This window comes from Pseudophryne corroboree, chromosome 6 (assembly GCF_028390025.1).
Source record: "Pseudophryne corroboree isolate aPseCor3 chromosome 6, aPseCor3.hap2, whole genome shotgun sequence".
NCBI lineage: Eukaryota > Metazoa > Chordata > Amphibia > Anura > Myobatrachidae > Pseudophryne > Pseudophryne corroboree.
The window spans coordinates 621,813,341-621,834,594 of NC_086449.1; positions in this window are offsets into that span (position 1 = coordinate 621,813,341).

Here is a 21,254-nt window from a genome sequence, read left to right on the forward strand (position 1 = left end):
ACCTATCTACGACTGTGGAACGCAGGTGGAACGCAGCCGGAAACCCCGAACCCGGAAGCCGCGGAACGCGGCACTACAGCGTCCCCTGCTACCCTGGAATTGCGATTTGGACTCTCTGTCTCCGTCCTTTCCCTGGCCTAGCGACGGTTGTCAGCTTACTGCATCACCAACAGCAGGATTTGCCTAAGGGAACCGCCGCCGAGCGGCCTGCTATTAAGTTAGCCAGTGGATCAAGTAAGCTCTATGGACACTAGACAGACGTGGACTTCGTCCATTTGATATCATCACTAGCCTTTATCACTGAACACTCTTCTTATCAGCTCTGCATTGGTGAAGTATTTACAGGCTCTATCAAGCACTAACCAGCTTTTTTCTTTTTAACTTGCAATTGAGCTCAATATGCTTTAACCCTCTGTAGCCATTAACAGCCGGCTTATGCATGCAGAAAACTAACATCTAACAGGCTTAGTGTATAATTACCAGCAAGTTCAGAGTTTTAGGACACAGTCCTTTATTTTATTTACATGTTTTATTTTTATTTAATTGTGTATATGTAATGTTTAGGCATTTAGCCATTCAGTGTCTATTTTTAGAAAGAATCTTTTACCAATAAATTCATACATTTACAAAACCAGCAGCTGTTGCACTATTATCCCCTCCGAGCGCCCACATTATATCTTTTCCTCTATTGGTCGACACTGACATGGTCGACATAGAAAATGGTCAACACATTAAAATGGTCGACACCGGACAGGTCGACACATAAGGTCGACATGGCTTTTTTAAAAAAAATATAAATTTTTAACTTTTTCATACTTGGACTACGACTGGGAATAGTAACCTGTGCCGAGCGCAACGGTAGCGGAGCGAGACACCTTGCCTACAGCATGGCGAGCGAAGCCAGTCATGCAAGGAGACACAGTAAACTAATTGGGGTTCCTGGTCATGTTACGCAAAAAAACTACACCAAAAACAGTTAAAAAATCCATGTCGATCTTTTCATGTGTCGACCTACACAGTGTCGACCATTTTCATGTGTCGACCATGTTAATGTCAACCAATAGTGGTTGACCTAATGACTGTCGAACTTAACTAGGTCGACCATTTATCCCAGAACCATGCAAATACATTCTACAAGTGCAGTCAGCACCCTTCCTAATGCCAAATGTTGACAAGGGGGCAGTAAGCAGTATGGTGTGAGATGAGTAAGGCAAGGGTTGGTTATATTGTTTCTGTGCAGGGTAAATACTGACTGCTTTACTTTTATACTGCAATTTAGATTTTCAGTTTGAACACACCCCACCCAAATCCAACTCTCTCTGCACATGTTATATCTGCCCCACCTGCACTGCACATGGGGGGTAATTCCAAGTTGATCACAGCAGGATTTGTGTTAGCAATTGGGCAAAACCATGTGCACTGCAGGGGAGGCAAACAAATATAACATGTGCAGAGAGAGTTAGATTTGGGTGTGGTGTGTTCAATCTGCAATCTAATTTGCAGTGTAAAAATAAAGCAGCCAGTATTTACTCTGCACATAAACAAAATAACCCACCCAAATCTAACTCTTTCTGCACATGTTATATCTGCCTCCCCTGCAGTGCACATGGTTTTGCCCAATTGCTAAAAAAAATCCTGCTGCGATCAACTTGGAATTACCCCATGGTTTTGTCCATTAGAGGAAAATGTTGGTTTGCAATCAACCTTGACTTAGACCTCATATGTAATATCATAATATCAGCGGCACAGACATAGGGGGTCTCTGAGTGCCCAGAACCCACCTCCCTGCTACTTGTGACAGACTATTTTTTTCTGAGATGAAGACAGCTATGATATATATACACTAGCGTGCAAAAGTCTTTGGCCAAGTAAAAAAATTGTTACTAAAAGACAAAATGTAGTGAAGTAATGAAAATATTTATTTATAATAATGTTTCACATGATATTGTAGCTAAACTATAGAGGGTGTCGGGGGTGCTGCACCCATTCTCTGGCTGCCCCCAAGGCATATAGCTCCCCTTCACTGCCACTAAGACTGCAGCTGATATCATTAACTCCTGTTCCCCCGAGGCTGCAACCGAATGCAGCCTGAGTAAGCAGCAAGGGGGGGAGGGTACCTAGCCAGCTCCAAGATCCGTGATTCATGGGAATTTGGGGGGCGGGGACTAATGCCGGGAAGTGCCCGCCCCCATCAGAGATCTTTGCTGGACTGGAATCAGGTAGTGCCCGCTCCTCCCTCTCTCTCTCTTTCTCTCTCTCTCCAAGAGGACACACTTTCTCGCTCTCACTCTCTTCCTGACACATCCCTCTCTCTCTCTCTTTCTCTGTCTTTCTCCCTCCCTGACACTGTCTCTCTCCCTCCCTGACACTGTCTCTCTCCCTGTCTCCCTGACACTGTCTCTCTCTCCCTCTCTCTGATACTGTCTCTCTCCCTATCTCTCTTTCCCTGACACTGTTTCTCTCTGTTACTGTCTCTTTCTCTCCCTCTCTCTCCCCGACAATGTCACTGTCTCTCTCTCTCTCTCTCTCTATTCCTGACAGTCTCTCGCTCCCTGACACGCTCTTTCCCTGACCCTATTCTCCCTGACACCCTCTCTCTCATTCTTTCTCCCTCTCTGTCTCCCCTCTTTCTTTGCCTAACACTATCTCTCTCACTCCCTCTCGCTCTCCTCCCTCTCTTGCTCCTCCCCTTCTCTCTCTCTCTGACACCATCTCTCTCTAACACCCTCTCTCTCGTTCTCTTTCTCCCCTCTCTCCCTCTTTCTCTCCATGACACTCTTTCTTGCTCTCTCTTGGTCCCCTCTCCATCTCTCTCCCTCCCTCCCTGACACTCTATCTCTCTCACTCACTCTCATTCCCCTCCCTCTCTTGCACCCCCATCCTCACTCTCTCTCTGATGCCCCCTCACTCTCTCCCCTCTTATCCCTTTCTTTCTTTCTTTCTCCCTTATACCCTGTCTCTCGCTCCTCTTTTCTCTCTTTCTCTCATTCCCTCTTTTTCTATGAAACCCACTCGACTATCTGATCGCAGGTGGGCTTCGGTCTCCGGTTGAGTTGGTACACACCTGAGCACCTTTTGGTTGGGAGTTGGGGAATACCTTGAGTGGAGAGTTGGCCACGGTATTCCCGATAAAGAGCAAGTAACACAAGGGGTGGCAAATGGACCATTATGGCCCCTTGTGATGAGTGGGGGGCTGGGCTGAAATTGGGCCCCTTAAAAGCCTCCTCTTGTGATGTGATGGGGGCTGGGCTGAAATTGGGCCCTTAAAACCCCCCCTTGTTATGCGATGGAGGCTGGGCTGAAGTTGGGCCCTTGCCTCCTCTTGTGTTTTGGTCAGCCACAGTTAAAAGGTTTAAAAGGTTAGAATAAATAGGGACGTTATTTAAATAGGCCGTCCCTCCTTGCTACCATACCATTTGTTTAATAAAAGCTGACAATTCTATTGGCAAACATTATTCTGGTGTCAGTGTCAGTTATTTCTTTTATGGATGTTGGTGTATGCGCATGAATGAAGAGCAGTCTATGATAGACATTTTAGTGATAAACTTCTGGATTGCTTCAAATTTGAAATGCACATAAAGAAGCAAATGTTACCACAATTGTATCTACCACCTTCTCTTTTCGTGCTCCTCTCTCTCTTTCTCTCCCCCACCCCCCTTACACCCTTTGTGTCTCTCACTATTCTCACTCTCTCTCTCCTGCTACCCTAAAGGGCATTGTAGTGACAATGACAGGGTTGGGGGGGCCCTTTCAAGATTATGCTATGGGACCCACAAACTTCTATTTACGCCCCTGACTGTGGACCTAATTCATGTTTGTAAGCAAATGCTGATGTTCATGCAACTGAGCATGCACCGAGATAAAATTGCGCATGTGCCAAGATACCTTTGTGATGCCGCCCGCAGTTAGAATTTAAATTCATAGTGATTGACAGGAAGGGAACATTTGGGGGATGTAACGGTGTGTCAGCCAAATTGCAAGCATGTCATGGACATTTTTGGGGAGAGTATCTGACTTCAGCTCCGATATAAGTAGATAAAAATGGCGCCAACGTTGCTACTGACATGACCAGTCTGCGTGACCATATACTCACTCGGGGGAATCGATGTTCCTCGTTACTGCATTGATGCTGAATATATGTACACAGTTGCTGATGACTTTACGATGGCACCGGTGGGTGTCTGTGTTATTCAATGGGGAGCAACTTCACTTGTGACTAGCAAATCCGTAGCCTTAAAATCGCAACTGCAGAGTCTGAGTACTCAGCCCAGAGAGGAGCACACTATTTCCTTCCTCAGCCCTCATCTCTGCTTTATTTGTAGCAAAACAAGCTTTTGCTCCTTAGTTTGGCTATTCCTTTTTTCCTTTACATACCCAATTAATAATAGTATGATTTGCAAATTGTGTTACATGTATTCCCTTTTCTGCTGTCTTACTGCGGGATGTAGTCATGTGACCGGTGATCAGGAGACCTATGGCCACATACCCTCCCCCTACATCCCGCCCGCACACAATCCTGACGGTCGGCATCCCATAGAGTGGGAATAGAAACTGCCACCGAGCCCATAGCTCCTGGCGGCGGAATGCTGACCGGTGGTTTCCTGACGCATACCACATCCCTTACAGCATATCTAAATGTATCAGCCTCTCTGCAGCACGACACAGAGGAGATGTTAATGCTAAATCTGGACAATACATTTATCTCACTTTATATATTTTTAGAACTGAGTTTTTGTAAAATTTTACTAAATAAATCAATACAGACAAAATAAAACATTAATTTACGTTTTGGTCTCGGTCAAACAATTCAGCGTATGCAACTTTCTTAAGTAGAAATAAACAAAAGAGCAATTAATGAATAAAGTGAATCCAACAAATGAATGAGAGGATAACAGAAGTTTTACACAATGTCATAACAATGAGAACGTTGGACATTTTTGTACAAACAAGTGGATTTAGCATCTGAATTATTCCAAACTGTTCCAAGCGTCCCAGATGCCAGCTTCAGGATGGGCAAGTTCTATTTATTTCTGGCAATCTGATATGCATTCTGTTTCTGCTGCAGAATACTATCATAGTACAGTAGTTTGAGATTAATGTGGGGATGGAGTCCAGTCATTGATTAAATATCTCAGTAACCCTTCCAGTTTCAGTGAGTGCAGAGCCCCCCTTTCGTTGCAGTGTCTGTTTATTACAAGTGTGAGCTGAAATGAAATCTTTGATGGTCATTTAGAGACAGTCGCATAAAAAAAATGGGCCGCGCAAACATTGCTCATTTACATAAAGATTCTGAGTATGCAAACACATGTCAGGGTTAAGAAAAACAGATAATACAGATGCAGAGCCGGCCCTAACAAATATGATGCCCTAGGCAAGATTTTGGCTAGTGCCCCATAGCACCACCGCTAGTTCTGCCTCTGATCCTGCACCTCTTTCCCAGCACCATCACCCCTCACCCACGGCAGTCCTTTTTTGGTGTTCCTACCCCGTATATTTTAAATAGGAATAGTGCGCACATTCGGCGCACAGCCCAAAAAGGGGCATGTTCTTGCTGGGAAGGGGCATGGCACACAATAGTACCCCCAATTCAAATGACACCACACAGTACTGCAACTTTATTCACATTTTATCATGCAATAGTGTTCCTAATTCACATTACATCACACAGTAGTACCACTTTACCTTATATACATTACTCCTCCCAGTAGTATCCCTTATTCACATTACTTCACACTGCATTGCCCTTTATTCACATTACACCACACCATATTGCTCTTTATTCACATTAGACCACACAGTAGTGCCCTTTCTTTACATTACGCCACACAGTAGAGTACCTTATACACATAATGCCACACATTAGTAATGCATTTATACACCTAATACCACACAGTAATTCCCCTGACACATATGACACACATATTTAATGTCCTTATAAACATAATGCGCCTTACACATTATGTCAACCTTTATTAATGCCCTTATACAATTAATGTCCCTTACACATATGCCGTACATTATTAATGCCCTTATACACATATTGACACACATAGTGCCTCTTACACATATGTCACACATTATTAATGCCCTTATACACATAATGACACACATAGTGCCCCTTACACATTTGCCGCACTACATAAATTTTTTTTTATATAGATGACACGCATAATGGGGGTCATTCCGAGTTGATTGCTAGCTTGTTCGCAGCGTTCAGGCTAAAAAACAGCAGTTCTGTGCATGTGTATGCGGTGCAGTGCGCACGTGCGACGTACGGGCATAACAAATGATGTCGTTTTGCACAGATGTATATGTATATATATATATATATACATATATATATATATATATATATATATATATAGCGCAGTGGGATGACGGCGGCACTCACCAGACTTTATGCAAGGAATTCTTTAAAACTGTGTCAGTTTTATTGAGCCATGGAAGCCAACATGTTTCAGGGATATACCCCGTCCTCATGGACAGACAACAATGAAACACTAAACAAATACAACACTTATATAACAGACAACAATGAACATTAATCCCTAAGCATGCTCACCTGTTCCACGGCGCGTCCGTCCGCTCTGCTCACTTCCGCGTCACAGCTCAGCGAAATAGGCAAATAGTGTTAGGGACTTGTCCGACGAGGTCACTGTGAAGTAGGTGGGCAGGCTAATATACTGGCCAATATATGCTAAGAACCTTGAATATTATGGTTGTTATAATTTTATTGGTGTATGGTGCACCTGCACCCTTGTTCCTATATTGTAGTACTAAGGGGGTCATTCTGAGTTGATCGCTAGTGAAAAATGTTCGCAGCACAGTGATTAAGTGGAAAAGCGGCACTTCTGTGCATGCGTATGCGGCGCAGTGTGCACGCTCGACATACTTTCACAATGGCTGATATATTTTTACACAAGGTCTAGCGACGCTTTTCAGTCGCAATGCCAGCCGCAGAGTGATTGACAGGAAGCGTTTCTGGGTGTCAACTGACCGTTTTCAGGGAGTGTTTGAAAAAACGCAGGCGTGCCAGGAAAAACGCAGTCGTAGCTGGCCGAACGCAGGGCGTGTTTGTGACGTCAAATCCGGAACTGAATAGTCTGAAGTGATCGCAAGCTAGGAGTAGGTCTGGAGCTACTCTGAAACTGCACTTTTTTTTTTTGTAGCCACTCTGCGATCCTTTTGTTCGCACTTCTGCTAAGCTAGAATACACTCCCAGAGGGTGGCGGCTTAGCGTTTGCACGGCTGCTAAAAACTGCTAGCGAGCGATCAACTCGGAATGACCCCCTAAGTCCCAGCAAGGTAGCACATCCCATTATAAGAAGCTAGGGAGTGCAGTCCAGGCCCCCTTTCCACAATCTAGTACCGCATCAGTAATGTGCTTTGCCCTTGCCCTGTCTATTAAATTTTATTGTAATGAGGAGTGTGGTATACTCCTAAAATTAGGACTATGAAATAGGTGCCTCCCTTTGTGCTTCTACAAGCTTCCAGCACACTGGATTAATTAATCATTTAGGGGCATATTTATCACAATCTGCATCTCAGATGCCGTTGAGTTGTAATAAATTTGCTCAAATTTGTCTTGCGATATTTGAATTCATCTCAGTAATGTATTAAATATCGTATGCAGGGACAAAGCTTACAGTAAAGCTCTGTCAATGCAAATCTCTCCCTTGCACTTTTCAGGGTATATTTCACAAACATACCCTTGTGTCTGCACATGCACTTCCAGCTACTCCCCACCCCCCACCGCCTTCCTCCACAAACCCCCCTCTTCCCCCGCTAAGATAACACTTACATACGTCACTCTGCTGCATCCAGAGATCAGTGTCCAGCTTCTTCTCACTGTCAGGCATATTCAATTACAGTAGGTGCAGGATTTTGCTCACAAAAAATTCAGAGCAACCTGCACCCAAATTTTAAATACCGCAGGTATGTGCACTCCCGTTACCTGCAGAGTTCAATGTAAAAAAATGGAAGGAAAATTTCTTAGGTGCAAAATCCCACGTGGGAGTAAAAAAAAAAAAAACACCGAACACCTGCACACGGTTCACCACTGGGACTCACCGGTTGCATACCAGCAAAAGTGCTGGAGTGCAGGACGACTGGCATGGGGGCCCCGGAGACAGGAGAGCCCAGGGTAACATAGCCCCTGTGACCCCCCCCCCCCCCTTAATCCGGCGCTGCGCCAACCCTCCTTTCACCCTCACTTCCTCCTGAGTATACGGTACTTACCCAGATCTGGAAAGAGAGTTCCTCCTCTTCTGCAGTGTCATCTTCCCATGTGATAACTTCAGGAAGATGGCACACAGTGAAAGCAAAGACTCTGGCACTATGCCAAAATCTTTGCTCTGTACATATGCCATCTTCAAAATATCACTGGCAAGATGGCACCGGACACCTCTTTTCCTTCTCACAGCTACTGTTATACTGCTTCTGATTCCCATCCCATAAACCTCCAGGGGAACATAGTATTAAAGTGTTGCCAGCCTTAATGTTAAGCCTTTGCCCCTGAGGTCTCAGAGATAAGTACCTTTGCCTGAGGTGTCAAAACCAATTACCATTGCACAAGGTCTGTAAGAAGACAGTGATGCCTGCAATCTTCTTGTTGACTACATTGACAGTTATATTTGTCTTGCATAAAGACTCTGTAATGCCTCCCTTCTTGAGGGTGCAGTTGCTGCCTTCCCTGAGGTCTATTATATTACAGCGTTTACCCAAAACCCTCGAGATGACTGCCAATGCCCAAGGTCTCCAACGTACCATGTTACCTTTGGAGTTTGTGCTGTCTCACATCACTAGTTTCTTGTGACTTGGACACTGCTACCTGTATGCAACTTTCCGCTATGATGATTTTGTGACTGGTTTTTATCCTTTGCAAATGTGACTTTGGTGACTGTCGACTACTAGTCTGCAAAACTCATCTTGCTGTGACTTTGGTACCAGTATGCAACCCAGATCTACCTCTGTAGTCTACATGGCTCCCAACTATTGTCTAATTTTATATGTCAAAACTTAATTTAATAGTGACACATTTCCAAATCCTTCTTGACAATATCTTGACAGAGTTATTATGTAATCCAACAATACTTCACTTATAAGTTTCCCAGAAAATGACTTAGAAGGAAATGTTCCTACAATTTAATTGTGATTACTACATTATTCCATAGACATCTTGCTGCTAAGAAAATTTAGAACAGGGTTAGACAATTTTTTCGTCTGGAGGACTACTTGCATATTTAAGTAAATTGTTGTGGGCCGCATATGGGGGGAGAGGAAGGGGGAGTTTGGAGAGTTAGGTAAAGAGAAATGCACATAGCAAACTGGAGATGAAAACAAAGGTGATAGAGCAAGCATTCCCAACCAATCAACTCCTAACTGTCATATTACAGGCTGTATTTGATAATAAATGTGTCACACGCCAGGGGCAGCGGCCGCCGCGCTTACCCCTGCGTGGCTGCTGGTCTGTTTGGCGGTCCCCACCTCCGGCGGTCCTCGGGTCCCGGTGTCTGGCTTGCGCGGCTCCCGGCGGTTCCCCGGAGCGTTGGCGCTGCCATGACAGCCCGCGTCACGTGGGCGGAGAGCAGGTGACGTCACTACCCGCTTCACCAATCCAATAGAGGTGGGAGATTCAAAACCGGACGCCGGGAGAGCTTCGGCGCCTGAGTATCGTCTCTTTACTGAAGTGGATGCCAGAGCTCCCGTACGCAGTGTGTTCCCCCGCAGCTATACTCCAGTGCTTCTAGCATTCAGGGTGCCTTCCTGCAGCATAGTCTCCAGTGATCCGAACAACTTGTGTGTTCCTCTGCAGTGCAGTTGCCAGCGTTCCCTGGATTCAGCATGGCCTGCGGGCTGAACCAACTTTAGTGTTTCCAGCGTTCAGGGTCATTCACCATCGCTCACAAGTTCTTCATTCATCAGTGTCTTCAAACATCGCTCACAAATTCTTCAGTGTCATTCACCATCGCTCACAAGTTCTTCATTCATCAGTGCCTTTAAACATCGCTCACAAGTTCTTCATTCATCAGTGTCTTTAAACATCGCTCACAAATTCTTCAGTGTCATTCACCATCGCTCACAAGTTCTTCATTCATCAGTGCCTTTAAACATCGCTCACAAGTTCTTCATTCATCAGTGTCTTTAAACATCGCTCACAAATTCTTCAGTGTCATTCACCATCGCTCACAAGTTCTTCATTCATCAGTGTCTTTAAACATCGGTCATAAATTATTCAGTGTCATTCACCATCGCTCACAAGTTCTTTACTCATCAGTGTCTTTAAACATTGCTCACAAATTCTTCAGTGTCTTTCACCATCGCTCACGAGATCTTCATTGATCAGTGCCTTTAAACGTTGCTCACAAATTCTCCAGTAGCCTTTGACATTGCCCACAAGTTCTCTTTCTTTCATGTGTCGCTGTATTGCACCCTTCCCATAATAAAGTTCCTCAGCATTTTTCACCAATCCTAACTATCCGAGTCTTATATGAGGAAAACCTATATCCGACCAACCCTGCACCGACCCAGCTGTGGTTCCTCTTCCCGACCATTGGAACAACCCCCGAGTTCACAACATCCCCAACCCAGGTCAGTGACAGTATACTCAGGCCCCATGGACCCGGGGGATCGGAACCCAGAGGCAAGCGCCATCCAGGACCTGGTTTCCCGAGTTCAAAGTCAGGAGGCGGCACAGACCCAGGTGATGCAGTATCTCCAGGAGTTGTCCGGCTGGCTGGATCAAATTCAGGCTTCTCTGGCTTCAGTAGTTCCGGCTCCAGCTCCAGTACCCGCTCCTGTGGTTGCTCCTAGTAATGTTCAATCCCTGTCTGGAACCAGGTCACGCCTTCAGCTTCCCACTCCTTCTCGCTATAATGGGAATCCAAAAAATTGCCATGGTTTTCTCAACCAATGCGAGGTACATTTTGAACTTCTCTCACACAACTTCCCCACAGATCGGTCCAAGGTGGCGTACATTATTTCCTTGCTTGAAGGTTCAGCGTTGGATTGGGTGTCTCCATTATGGGAGCGGCCTGACCCGTTGGTTTCCAGTTACACCAATTTCATCACGTCATTCCGAAGGATCTTCGATGAGCCCGGCAGAACGACCATTGCTTCTTCGGACTTGCTTCGAGTCCGACAAGGCTCCCATTCAGTGGGAACACAAGGGAATAAACAGAAAAAGACACCAGTCCTTATCTGATATTCTTCCGGCGCTGATAACAATTAGTAATTAATTACACAAAGTGCATCAATAGCTGCTGAGTAGGACAACTAGCTAGGTTGCCAAATAATTGAAAAACAAGAAAAAGATAATAAACTCTGCGCTATATAACCACTATATCAAATTAAACTATGGTGTGCAGTCTGTCATACAGAATAATTGACTCAGTAGAACTTTGTACGTATAATAATAAATTCTTTATCTAATATTAAAAGGCAATATACATTTTGTACAGAATAAGCAGCATGTGTTAAACAACAATTAATCTATAAGCACAATTAATATAACATATAATGAAATAAAATATTACTAAAAAGTAATGAATGAAAGTACACTGGCGTCCCAGTGACTAGTATAATGTCTCGTAAAGGAATATATATTTATAGCTTTGACTGATGTTAAACTTTTGTATATATTGAGGTATATTTACTCATGTGCAAATTTCTGAGTATGGATAAACCGGATCCGTTATTATAAATGTGCACATCAATGGGTATACAGTTTAATGTAACTGGTTAAAGCTGATTTTGAACAGGCCGTATATTTTTCTCTCGGCTTTATTCCGGATAGATAAAGTTCTTAATAAACTGTATAAAGATCTCCAATAAACCCACCTCCTCAAACCGGGTGTTTAGACCTCACTGCGGAGGTCAGTAGCAGTCACTCGGTACGGGAGAGCGGAAAGCTGCACGTCTGTAGTGATGGTAATCTCCTCAAGCCGGGTGTTAGACCTTAGTGCAGCGGCCAATATCACTCACTCGGTGCAGGTAAGAAGAGAACCTGACGTCTGCAGCACAGCACTTGGACGGATGTCAGCGCACTCGCCGAGAGCCGCTGGCCGGAGCGCCCGGCGTGTATCCAAGCCGTGATGGGATGTAGCTGTGGAGATCGTTGGCTGTGGGACAGTTTGGCAAGATAAGTCAGCAGGTAGTGCCGAACAGCTGAACTTCGGAAAGTGGGCGTCAACGCGTTTCGTCTCCTTGGCAACCGGAGACTTCCTCAGGACGAATACCTCCCCTCTATTCAGTCACATATTTATACTCTTTCTAATGAAATTACATGCATCAGCTGGATCTATTTAATAGGCTGAAATGTTTAAATTAACGCTGCACATAATGGAAAGTTACTCTTTATAATTAAAAATTGATCATACAACACAATTAATTATCTAATGAACATCTACTGAGTCAATCTAGCAAATTGTATACATTAGTAAGAAATTTTTTTTCACACTTTTAACTTAATTACCATGATTCTTGTCTATCGATCAGACATCACTTTTGGTCCCATATTACTATCTTATATATATTATTGACCAAACGGCTTTCTCTTGTTAGTAAACAGGGGTACCCAAATATTATGAGCTCCCAGACAGAATGAAGGGTATTTATGTACAGATATTATACCAAAAGATATATATATATATACATTTATTAAGGAGTTTCAGACACCTATCTTAAGTTGATAATTTTTACTAGTCTAAAATAGAGAAAACTCCACATTTGATAAACAAATTAAGATAGAGAATAAACAAGCAAACTAACTTTGAATTTCTTTTATTTATTAAATGTTGTTCTTCGTTGTTTTTTGTCATTTTTTGTCATTAGCCAGTTTCTATTAGTAAATGGATTTCACACCACATAATTTGAGAATACCAGAAAGTTTATAAGTCTAGATAAATAAAAATAGGCTTATATAGATCCAAGAATATGAGAAAATAGAAAAAATAGAAAATAAATAATAAAAAAATAATAAAATAATAATAAAAAATAAATAATAAAAAATAAATAATAAATAATAAAAAAATATATATATAAAAAATATATATAAGAAAAAATAAGAAAAAATGAAAAGAAATATATATATAAAAAATTATAGAAATATAAGAGAGGGAAATAAAATAAAATGAAGTCACTCTAAACAAGAATAATCCAAAGCTTCATTAAGGCCATTCGGATGTAAGGTATCTAACTTAAAAATCCAGGAGGATTCTCCCATGCACAGTTTTCTAAACCTATCACCCCCTCTTTTTGTACAAGAAATTTGTTCTAAGCCAACAATACTAAGAAAAGATGGATCACTATTGTGTAACCTAGAAAAGTGACGGGATACACTGTGAGTTTGTAGTTTCTTAATGATATTTAGTCTATGTTCCCTGAATCTAGACTTCAAAGGCCTTATAGTTCTCCCTACATATTGGAGGGAGCAAGGACACTGTAACAGATATACACAATATTCTGTATCACAATTAATAAATTGTTTAATTGAATGAACACTGCCATTAGTTGTAGATTTAACATTTGTAGTTTTATTCAACATATATTTGCATGTCAAACAGACTTGTTTGTTACACCTAAAATTACCTGATGGTCTCTTAGGTAGCCAAGAGGAATTAACATTAAGGTCAAGTGGTTTCAGATAACTGTCTGGAACCAGGTCACGCCTTCAGCTTCCCACTCCTTCTCGCTATAATGGGAATCCAAAAAATTGCCATGGTTTTCTCAACCAATGCGAGGTACATTTTGAACTTCTCTCACACAACTTCCCCACAGATCGGTCCAAGGTGGCGTACATTATTTCCTTGCTTGAAGGTTCAGCGTTGGATTGGGTGTCTCCATTATGGGAGCGGCCTGACCCGTTGGTTTCCAGTTACACCAATTTCATCACGTCATTCCGAAGGATCTTCGATGAGCCCGGCAGAACGACCATTGCTTCTTCGGACTTGCTTCGAGTCCGACAAGGCTCCCATTCAGTGGGACAGTATGTGATTAATTTCCAAACCATAGCCTCAGAACTGCACTGGAATAATGATGCTCTCCGGGCCGCTTTCTGGAATGGGCTCTCCGACCGTCTAAAAGACGAACTGATCACTAGGGATATGCCAGATTCCTTAGAACAGTTGATCTCACTCTGTGTAAAGGTGGATCTTCGTATGCAGGAACGAGGTGGCGAACGTAGTCGGTCAGAACGATCCAGATTCCGGTCTCTCCTGTCTAAGCAAATGGTTACCCCAAGTCCAGACGAACCTATGCAAATTAATCGATCTCGGCTGTCCCCGGAAGAACGACAGCGCCGTCGTGAGGGTAGACTCTGCCTCTACTGTGGAGCTGCGGATCACTTTCTCAAGTTTTGTAAGTCCCGTCCGGGAAACGGGCAGTCCTAGCTTGTTCCGGAGGAGTCGAGTTAGGGGTTACATCTAAACCTTCTCTGACAGTGGACTGTTTACTCTCCGTGTCTCTGTTTTCTGGGTCTATAGCCAAACCCGTTAAGGCTCTGCTGGACTCCGGGGCTGCAGGGAATTTTGTTTCTCTTTCTTGTGTCCAAAAACTGGGTTTACAGTTACAGTCCATCGAACGACCTATTACGTTGACTGCTATCAATGGTACCCAAATTTCTAATGGTCTTATTTCAAGTCGCACAGTGCCAGACAAGCTGCAGGTTGGAGCTCTGCATCAAGAACATCTGGAGTTCCTAGTGATTCGGGAGATGCCTCATGATCTGGTCCTTGGTCTTCCTTGGCTTAAAGTACACAACCCTCACGTCGACTGGAAGTCGTCACAAATAGTATCTTGGAGTTCATTTTGTCATTCTAATTGTCTCACTCCTGTCTACCCGCTCCGTGTATCTTCCAAGTCGGATGAGGAGCTCATTCCGGAGGCCTATCGGGAGTTCACAGACGTGTTTTCGGAACAGGCGGCCGATCAGTTACCACCCCATAGACCCTGGGACTGTCCCATTGAGCTCATCCCAGGGAGAATGCCACCCCAGGGACGCACTTATCCCTTATCATTACCCGAGACCCATGCCATGTCGGACTATATCAAGTCTAATCTGCAGAAACGATTCATTCGCCCCTCTACCTCCCCGGTGGGAGCAGGCTTCTGTTTTGTGAAGAAGAAGGACAGAGGGTTGAGACCATGTATTGACTACCGCGGCTTAAATGATATCACCATTAAGAACAAATATCCTTTGCCGCTCATCACGGAGCTATTTGATAGGGTTCGCGGAGCCCATGTTTTCACCAAGCTCGACTTAAGGGGAGCCTATAATTTGATACGTATTCGACAGGGGGACGAATGGAAGACGGCCTTCAATACCAGGGACGGGCATTACGAATATCTGGTAATGCCGTTTGGCCTCAGCAATGCCCCTGCCGTCTTCCAAGGATTTGTGAATGAAATCTTCCGAGATATGTTAAACCTAAGTGTAGTGGTATACTTGGATGACATTCTGATATTTTCTAAGAATCTCACAGAGCACAGAGTACAGGTCAAGGAGGTCCTTCTTCATCTACGAAGGAATCATCTGTACGGCAAGATCTCCAAATGTACCTTTGAGGTTCCTTCAATTCCATTTCTTGGTTACGTCATCTCAGGTACGGAGCTTCGCATGGATCCGGAAAAACTTACTGCTATTCGGGACTGGACTCAGCCTCTTTCCTTGAAAGCGGTACAAAGATTTCTGGGTTTTGCGAATTACTACCGGAAATTCATAAAGGGATTCTCTACCATTGTGGCACCAATTACTGCCCTAACCAAAAAGGGGTCTGACCCAAGTCACTGGTCTTCTGAAGCTGTAGCAGCGTTCGCCCGGTTGAAAGCAGCCTTTATGTCCGCTCCGGTCCTTCAGCAACCGAATTTTTCAAAACCATTCTTCTTGGAGGTCGATGCTTCCTCAGTAGGCATCGGTGCCGTGCTTTTACAGTACTCCTCTGACGGGAAGTTACATCCATGTGGTTTCTATTCTCGCAAGTTCTCTCCTGCTGAACGAAACTACACCATCGGAGACCAGGAACTCTTGGCAATAAAATCTGCCCTGGAAGAATGGAGATATCTATTGGAAGGTGCTAAACACCTAATTACGATTTACACCGATCACAAGAACTTGCTGTATCTCAAGACAGCCCAGTGCTTGAATCCCCGTCAAGCTAGATGGGCGCTTTTCTTCACTCGATTCTCGTTCATCATTAAGTACCGGTCCGGGACTTTTAACACTAAAGCTGATGCTCTATCTCGTTCCTTAGCGGCTTCGGATGAGGAGAATTCCGTTGGAAGGGCTTTGATTCTCAGTCCAGTTTCTATTTCGGCAGCTCCCACCGCTTTGGGTCCTCCTCCTGGGAGAATGTCTATACCAGCTAAATTTCGACCGAAGTTGCTGCAGTGGGCTCATACCTCCAAGTTTTCCGGTCATCCTGTACTATTTTGCATCATAGTTCTTACATGGATAATTAGACATTATGGGGTCATTCCGAGTTGTTCGCTCGCTAGCAGATTTTAGCAGCATTGCACACGCTAGGCCACCGCCCTCTGGGAGTGTATCTTAGCTTAGCAGAATTGCGAATGAAAGATTAGCCGTATTGTGAATAGAAAATTCTTAGCAGTTTCTGAGTAGCTCGAGACTTACTCCTACACTGCGATCAGCTCAGCCCGTTTCGTTCCTGGTTTGACGTCACAAACACGCCCTGCGTTTGGCCAGCCACTGCCCCATTTCTCCAGACACTCCCGCGTTTTATCCTGGCCCGCCTGCGTTTTTCCGCACACTCCCAGAAAATGGTCAGTTTCCGCCCAGAAACACCCACTTCCTGTTAATCACACTCCGATCACTTCAGCGATGGAAGTTCTTCGGTCGGACGTGAGTAAATCTACTAAGTTTTGTGCTAAAATACTTAGCGCATGCGCACTGCGTACAATGCGCATGCGCATTTTCGCCTAAATCGCTCCGTTGCGAAAATCAGCAACAAGCGAACAACTCAGAATGACCCCCAATATATACACTAGTAAGCAGTCATAACTATATCCATGTATTATTGTTGATCCTAGATGCCAGGTGTAATATTTTCAATAGTTGTTCCCTTCTATAGCTATTCGGTGGTGATGTAATAAATCTTGTTTCGACATCTCCTCCACCTTTTATCCTCTATACTGACCTCCCTTTCATTTCTTAGGGTCAATTGGTACATTTCTAAATAGATATCTCATTCTTATTAGGTATCTTGTTGGACTGTTGATATCTTCGCCCATTGGGTGTCTCCAGAAATCCTACAGTATTAGTTGGTAGATTTTTATGAGTTACTACATTAACAAAATTAAGTGAGTTTATGTCTAATTGCCCTTGAGCTATATCAAGAGCAAGTGCTGTGTGAATAATCCCATTTGATAATGGGATTATATCACTACCCATCAATCTCCTGTGGTATGTGTATAACATATTGTAGTGATAAGTTTATATCTAATTGCCCTTGAACTATCAAGAACAAGTGCATTAGTGAATATTCCCATCAAAAGATGGGATTGTGTCACTGCCCATCAATCACCTGTGAATATGTGTAGAATGTTATCGTGATGAGTTTGAGTTGCATATCTCTGATATGTAACACTATCGTTATCATGAATATATAAACTAATTTGAAACATGTCTCCTTGACTCCGGAGGTCCGCTTGTCACTGAGCTGGTGGCTACAGGACCAGCAACTGATCAGGGGTCGTCCCTTCTGGATTTCTAACTGGGTCCTTCTGACGATGGATGCCAGTCTGCAGGGCTGGGGAGCGGTGTTGGAGCAACACTCTCTTCAGGGTATTCAATGCATTGACACTAGCCCTGCCTCTAGTACAGAACAGGCCTGTTCAAGTACAGTCAGACAACGCCACAACGGTGGCGTACATAAATCATCAAGGCGGCACTCAAAGCCGCATGGCAATGATGGAAGTGTCAAAAATCCTTCATTGGACGGAACGGCATCTGCCAGCCATATCGGCAGTGTTCATTCCGGGAGTCCTCAACTGGGAAGCAGACTTCCTCAGTCATCAGGACGTACACACCAGAGAGTGGAGCCTTCATCCAGAAGTCTTTCAACTCCTAGTGGAGAAGTGGAGCCTACCAGATGTAGACCTGATGGCGTCTCGACACAATCACAAGGTTCCGATCTTCGAAGCAAGGACAAGGGATCCTCAAGCAGCGTTCGTGGATGCACTGGTGTCACTTCTGCCCATGGTGAACTTCCTTATCAAGCAAGAAGGAGAAATACTACTTCTAATTGCTCCAGCGTGGCCCAGACGGCATTGGTTCTCAGACCTGCAGGGTCTCTCGATAGAGCGTCCTCTTCTACTTCCACAATGCCCAGACCTCCTTGTTCAGGGCCCTTGTGTCTACCAGGATTTGACCCGGCTGGCTTTGACGCCGTGGCTCTTGAAGCTTCCGTACTGAGGGCCAAAGGATTTTCTGAGGCAGTCGTTCAAACTATGTTGAAGGCCCGTAAACCGGCATCTGCTCGGATTTATTATAGGGTCTGGAATTCTTACTTCGCCTGGTGTGCGACTAACCATTATGATGCATATAAGTTCAGTACTGCCAAGCTTTTGGCTTTCCTGCAACAGGGCCTGGACTTAGGCCTTCGTCTGGCCTCCCTCAAGGTTCATATTTCTGCCTTGTCGATATGGTTTCAGAGAAAAATTGCGACTCTGCCTGATGTTCATACATTCACTCAGGGTGTTTTACGGATTCAACCTCCCTGTGTCCCACCTGTGGCTCCTTGGGATTTGTCGGTTGTTCTGGATGCTTTATAAGAGTCTCCGTTTGAACCTCTTGAGTCTGTGGACCTTAAGTGGCTTACTCTTAAGGTCTTGTTCTTGCTGGCTATTGCCTCTGCTAGACGGGTTTCAGACTTGGGTGCCTTGTCCTGTAGGTCTCCCTTTCTGATTTTTCACCGTAACCGGGCGGTTCTTAGAACTCGTCCTGGTTATTTGCATAAGGTGGTGTCGTATTTCCACCTTAACCAGGAAATTGTGGTTCTGGCATTTAACTCTCCAGGTTTATCCTCCAAAAAGCAGTCTTTGGATGTGGTATGGGTTCTCCATATTTATGTGAAGAGAGCAGCTTCTCTTCGGAGATCTGATTCCCTCTTTGTCCATTTTGGTTTTCACAAACGTGGCTGGCCTGCTAATAAGCAAACATTGGCCAGATGGATTAGAATGGTGATTGCACATGCTTATGTACAGGCTGGCCTTCCAGCTCCTGTTACCATCAAAGCCCATTCTACTCGGTCTGTTGGACCTTCTTCAGCGGCCCGACATGGTGTGACCCTTGAACAATTGTGCAAGGCGGCTACGTGGTCCTCAGTGAACACGTTCATAAGGTTCTATGCCTTTGATACTTCCGCCTCCCAGGATGCCTCCTTTGGACGTCGGGTTCTTGTGCCTGCTACAGTGCCTCCCCTCCCATGAGGAACCGCTTTAGGACATCCCTGATGTTATTCCCTGTGGAACCCCAGTGTACCCCGCTGCAGAAAAGAAGATTTATGATAAGAACTTACTTTTGTTAAATCTCTTTCTGCGAGGTACACTGGGTTCCACAGGGCGCCCACCCTGATGCAGTTAGCTTCTTTGGGTTTGTATGGCATTAGCCGCTGGTACCTTCTTCTGTCGCGAGAATGTGATATATGTGGCTACTAATGATTGTCGTCTCTATTACCTGCTACTGCATTGGACTGGTTAACAAAACTGAGCTCCTGTGCATGGAGGCGGTGTATAGAGGAGGTGGTGCTGTGAATCTTGGGAACAGTCAAAGCTTTTAGCCTGTTGGTGCCTCGGATCAAGATCCAACTCTACACCACAATGTTATTCCCTGTGGAAATCGAGTGTACCTCGCAGAAAGAGATTTAACAAAGGTAAGTTCTTACCATAAATCTCCTTTTTGTCCCTCCTGGAACAGGTCATGTTGGGAGGTATGCAGAATCTTATATACAGCCCCTCCCCCTTCCATTGAGGCCCCACTGTCTAAAGTGCCCTCGGCACCCCCAAGGCTTAATCCGGCCCTGCATTAGGGTCTCATAGCAACCCTAGTGCTCAGAAACTGCTGCGTTGCTGACTAGAGAGGAGGGGCCCCAGATGGAAACTGCATATGGGCCTCCTCCTCGTTAATATGCCCATGAGCCTGCGGCTGTATTTTACCCACTCCTTGTGTTAGAATATGTAGCAATGTAAAAGGTGCAGCCCTTTTAGTGATTGTTGCCCACATATACTGATCAGCTATACTTTGCTGCTTCATAGTTTTTATTATACCACCCTGCTAAAACACACACAAACTGGTGTAACACCCCGGGGTTGTCAGGTATGACTAACTGGTTGGAAGAGGTATGACAGATGTTTGGTGGCTATGTGACAGACCTTTTCCTTAAAGTCTTCTCCTCCATTCCTTGGCCGTAGTATCTTACTCAGAGAGGTAGGATAGGAATGTATAAACAGCAAATCCATCAGGATGTCTTTTTACTGTGCCGCAAAGAACTCTGGATTAAACAGGATGATTAGTTACTTGGCAAAATTTAGACAATCACAAGAATAAGATCGCATTAAAGAAGATTAGCAAATCACAGTTGACCATGGTTTACAATTACAATACACTGGAACATTTAGTAATTTAATTACAAATATATAAAGGGGCAGTATGTGGAGCTATCATGTGAGTTGTTTACTAAGAGACCTCTACACAAAATGTGCGGACACCTGCTAAGCCTTAATTTCGTACTCAGCGCAGGAAGGGATTCTTCACTGAAAGGGCAATGCAAATATGGAATACACTGCCAGAGAAGGTTGTAATGGCGGACTCAGTCAATGCGTTTAAAAATGGGTTAGACAAATTTCTAACGGAAAAAGATATATAAAGATATAGGGGTATATGCAATTGCGGTCGAATTGACGCGAAAGTCGAAAAACGGGACATATTTGACAAAAAAACCATGTCGAATTGGATTCGTCAATGCAATACAGTACTTTTCGCCAAAATATCTTCTGTTTCAGACTCGACTTTTTGCAAAACGACTTTTTCAAAATTCGACATGTCGGCAATGGTCAAAATGCGGCTTTTCGACAAAAGTATATTCAATTGAAGAATGACGATTCGACAACAGTGCTTTTCGACCGCAAATTCGTCATTTTCAGTCCGCCTCACTTTGCTGGCGGGACCTAATAAAAAAATTTTAATAACTGTTTTTTTTTTTTGCTTTTTGGATTGCTAATAGCATATCTATTTATATTTG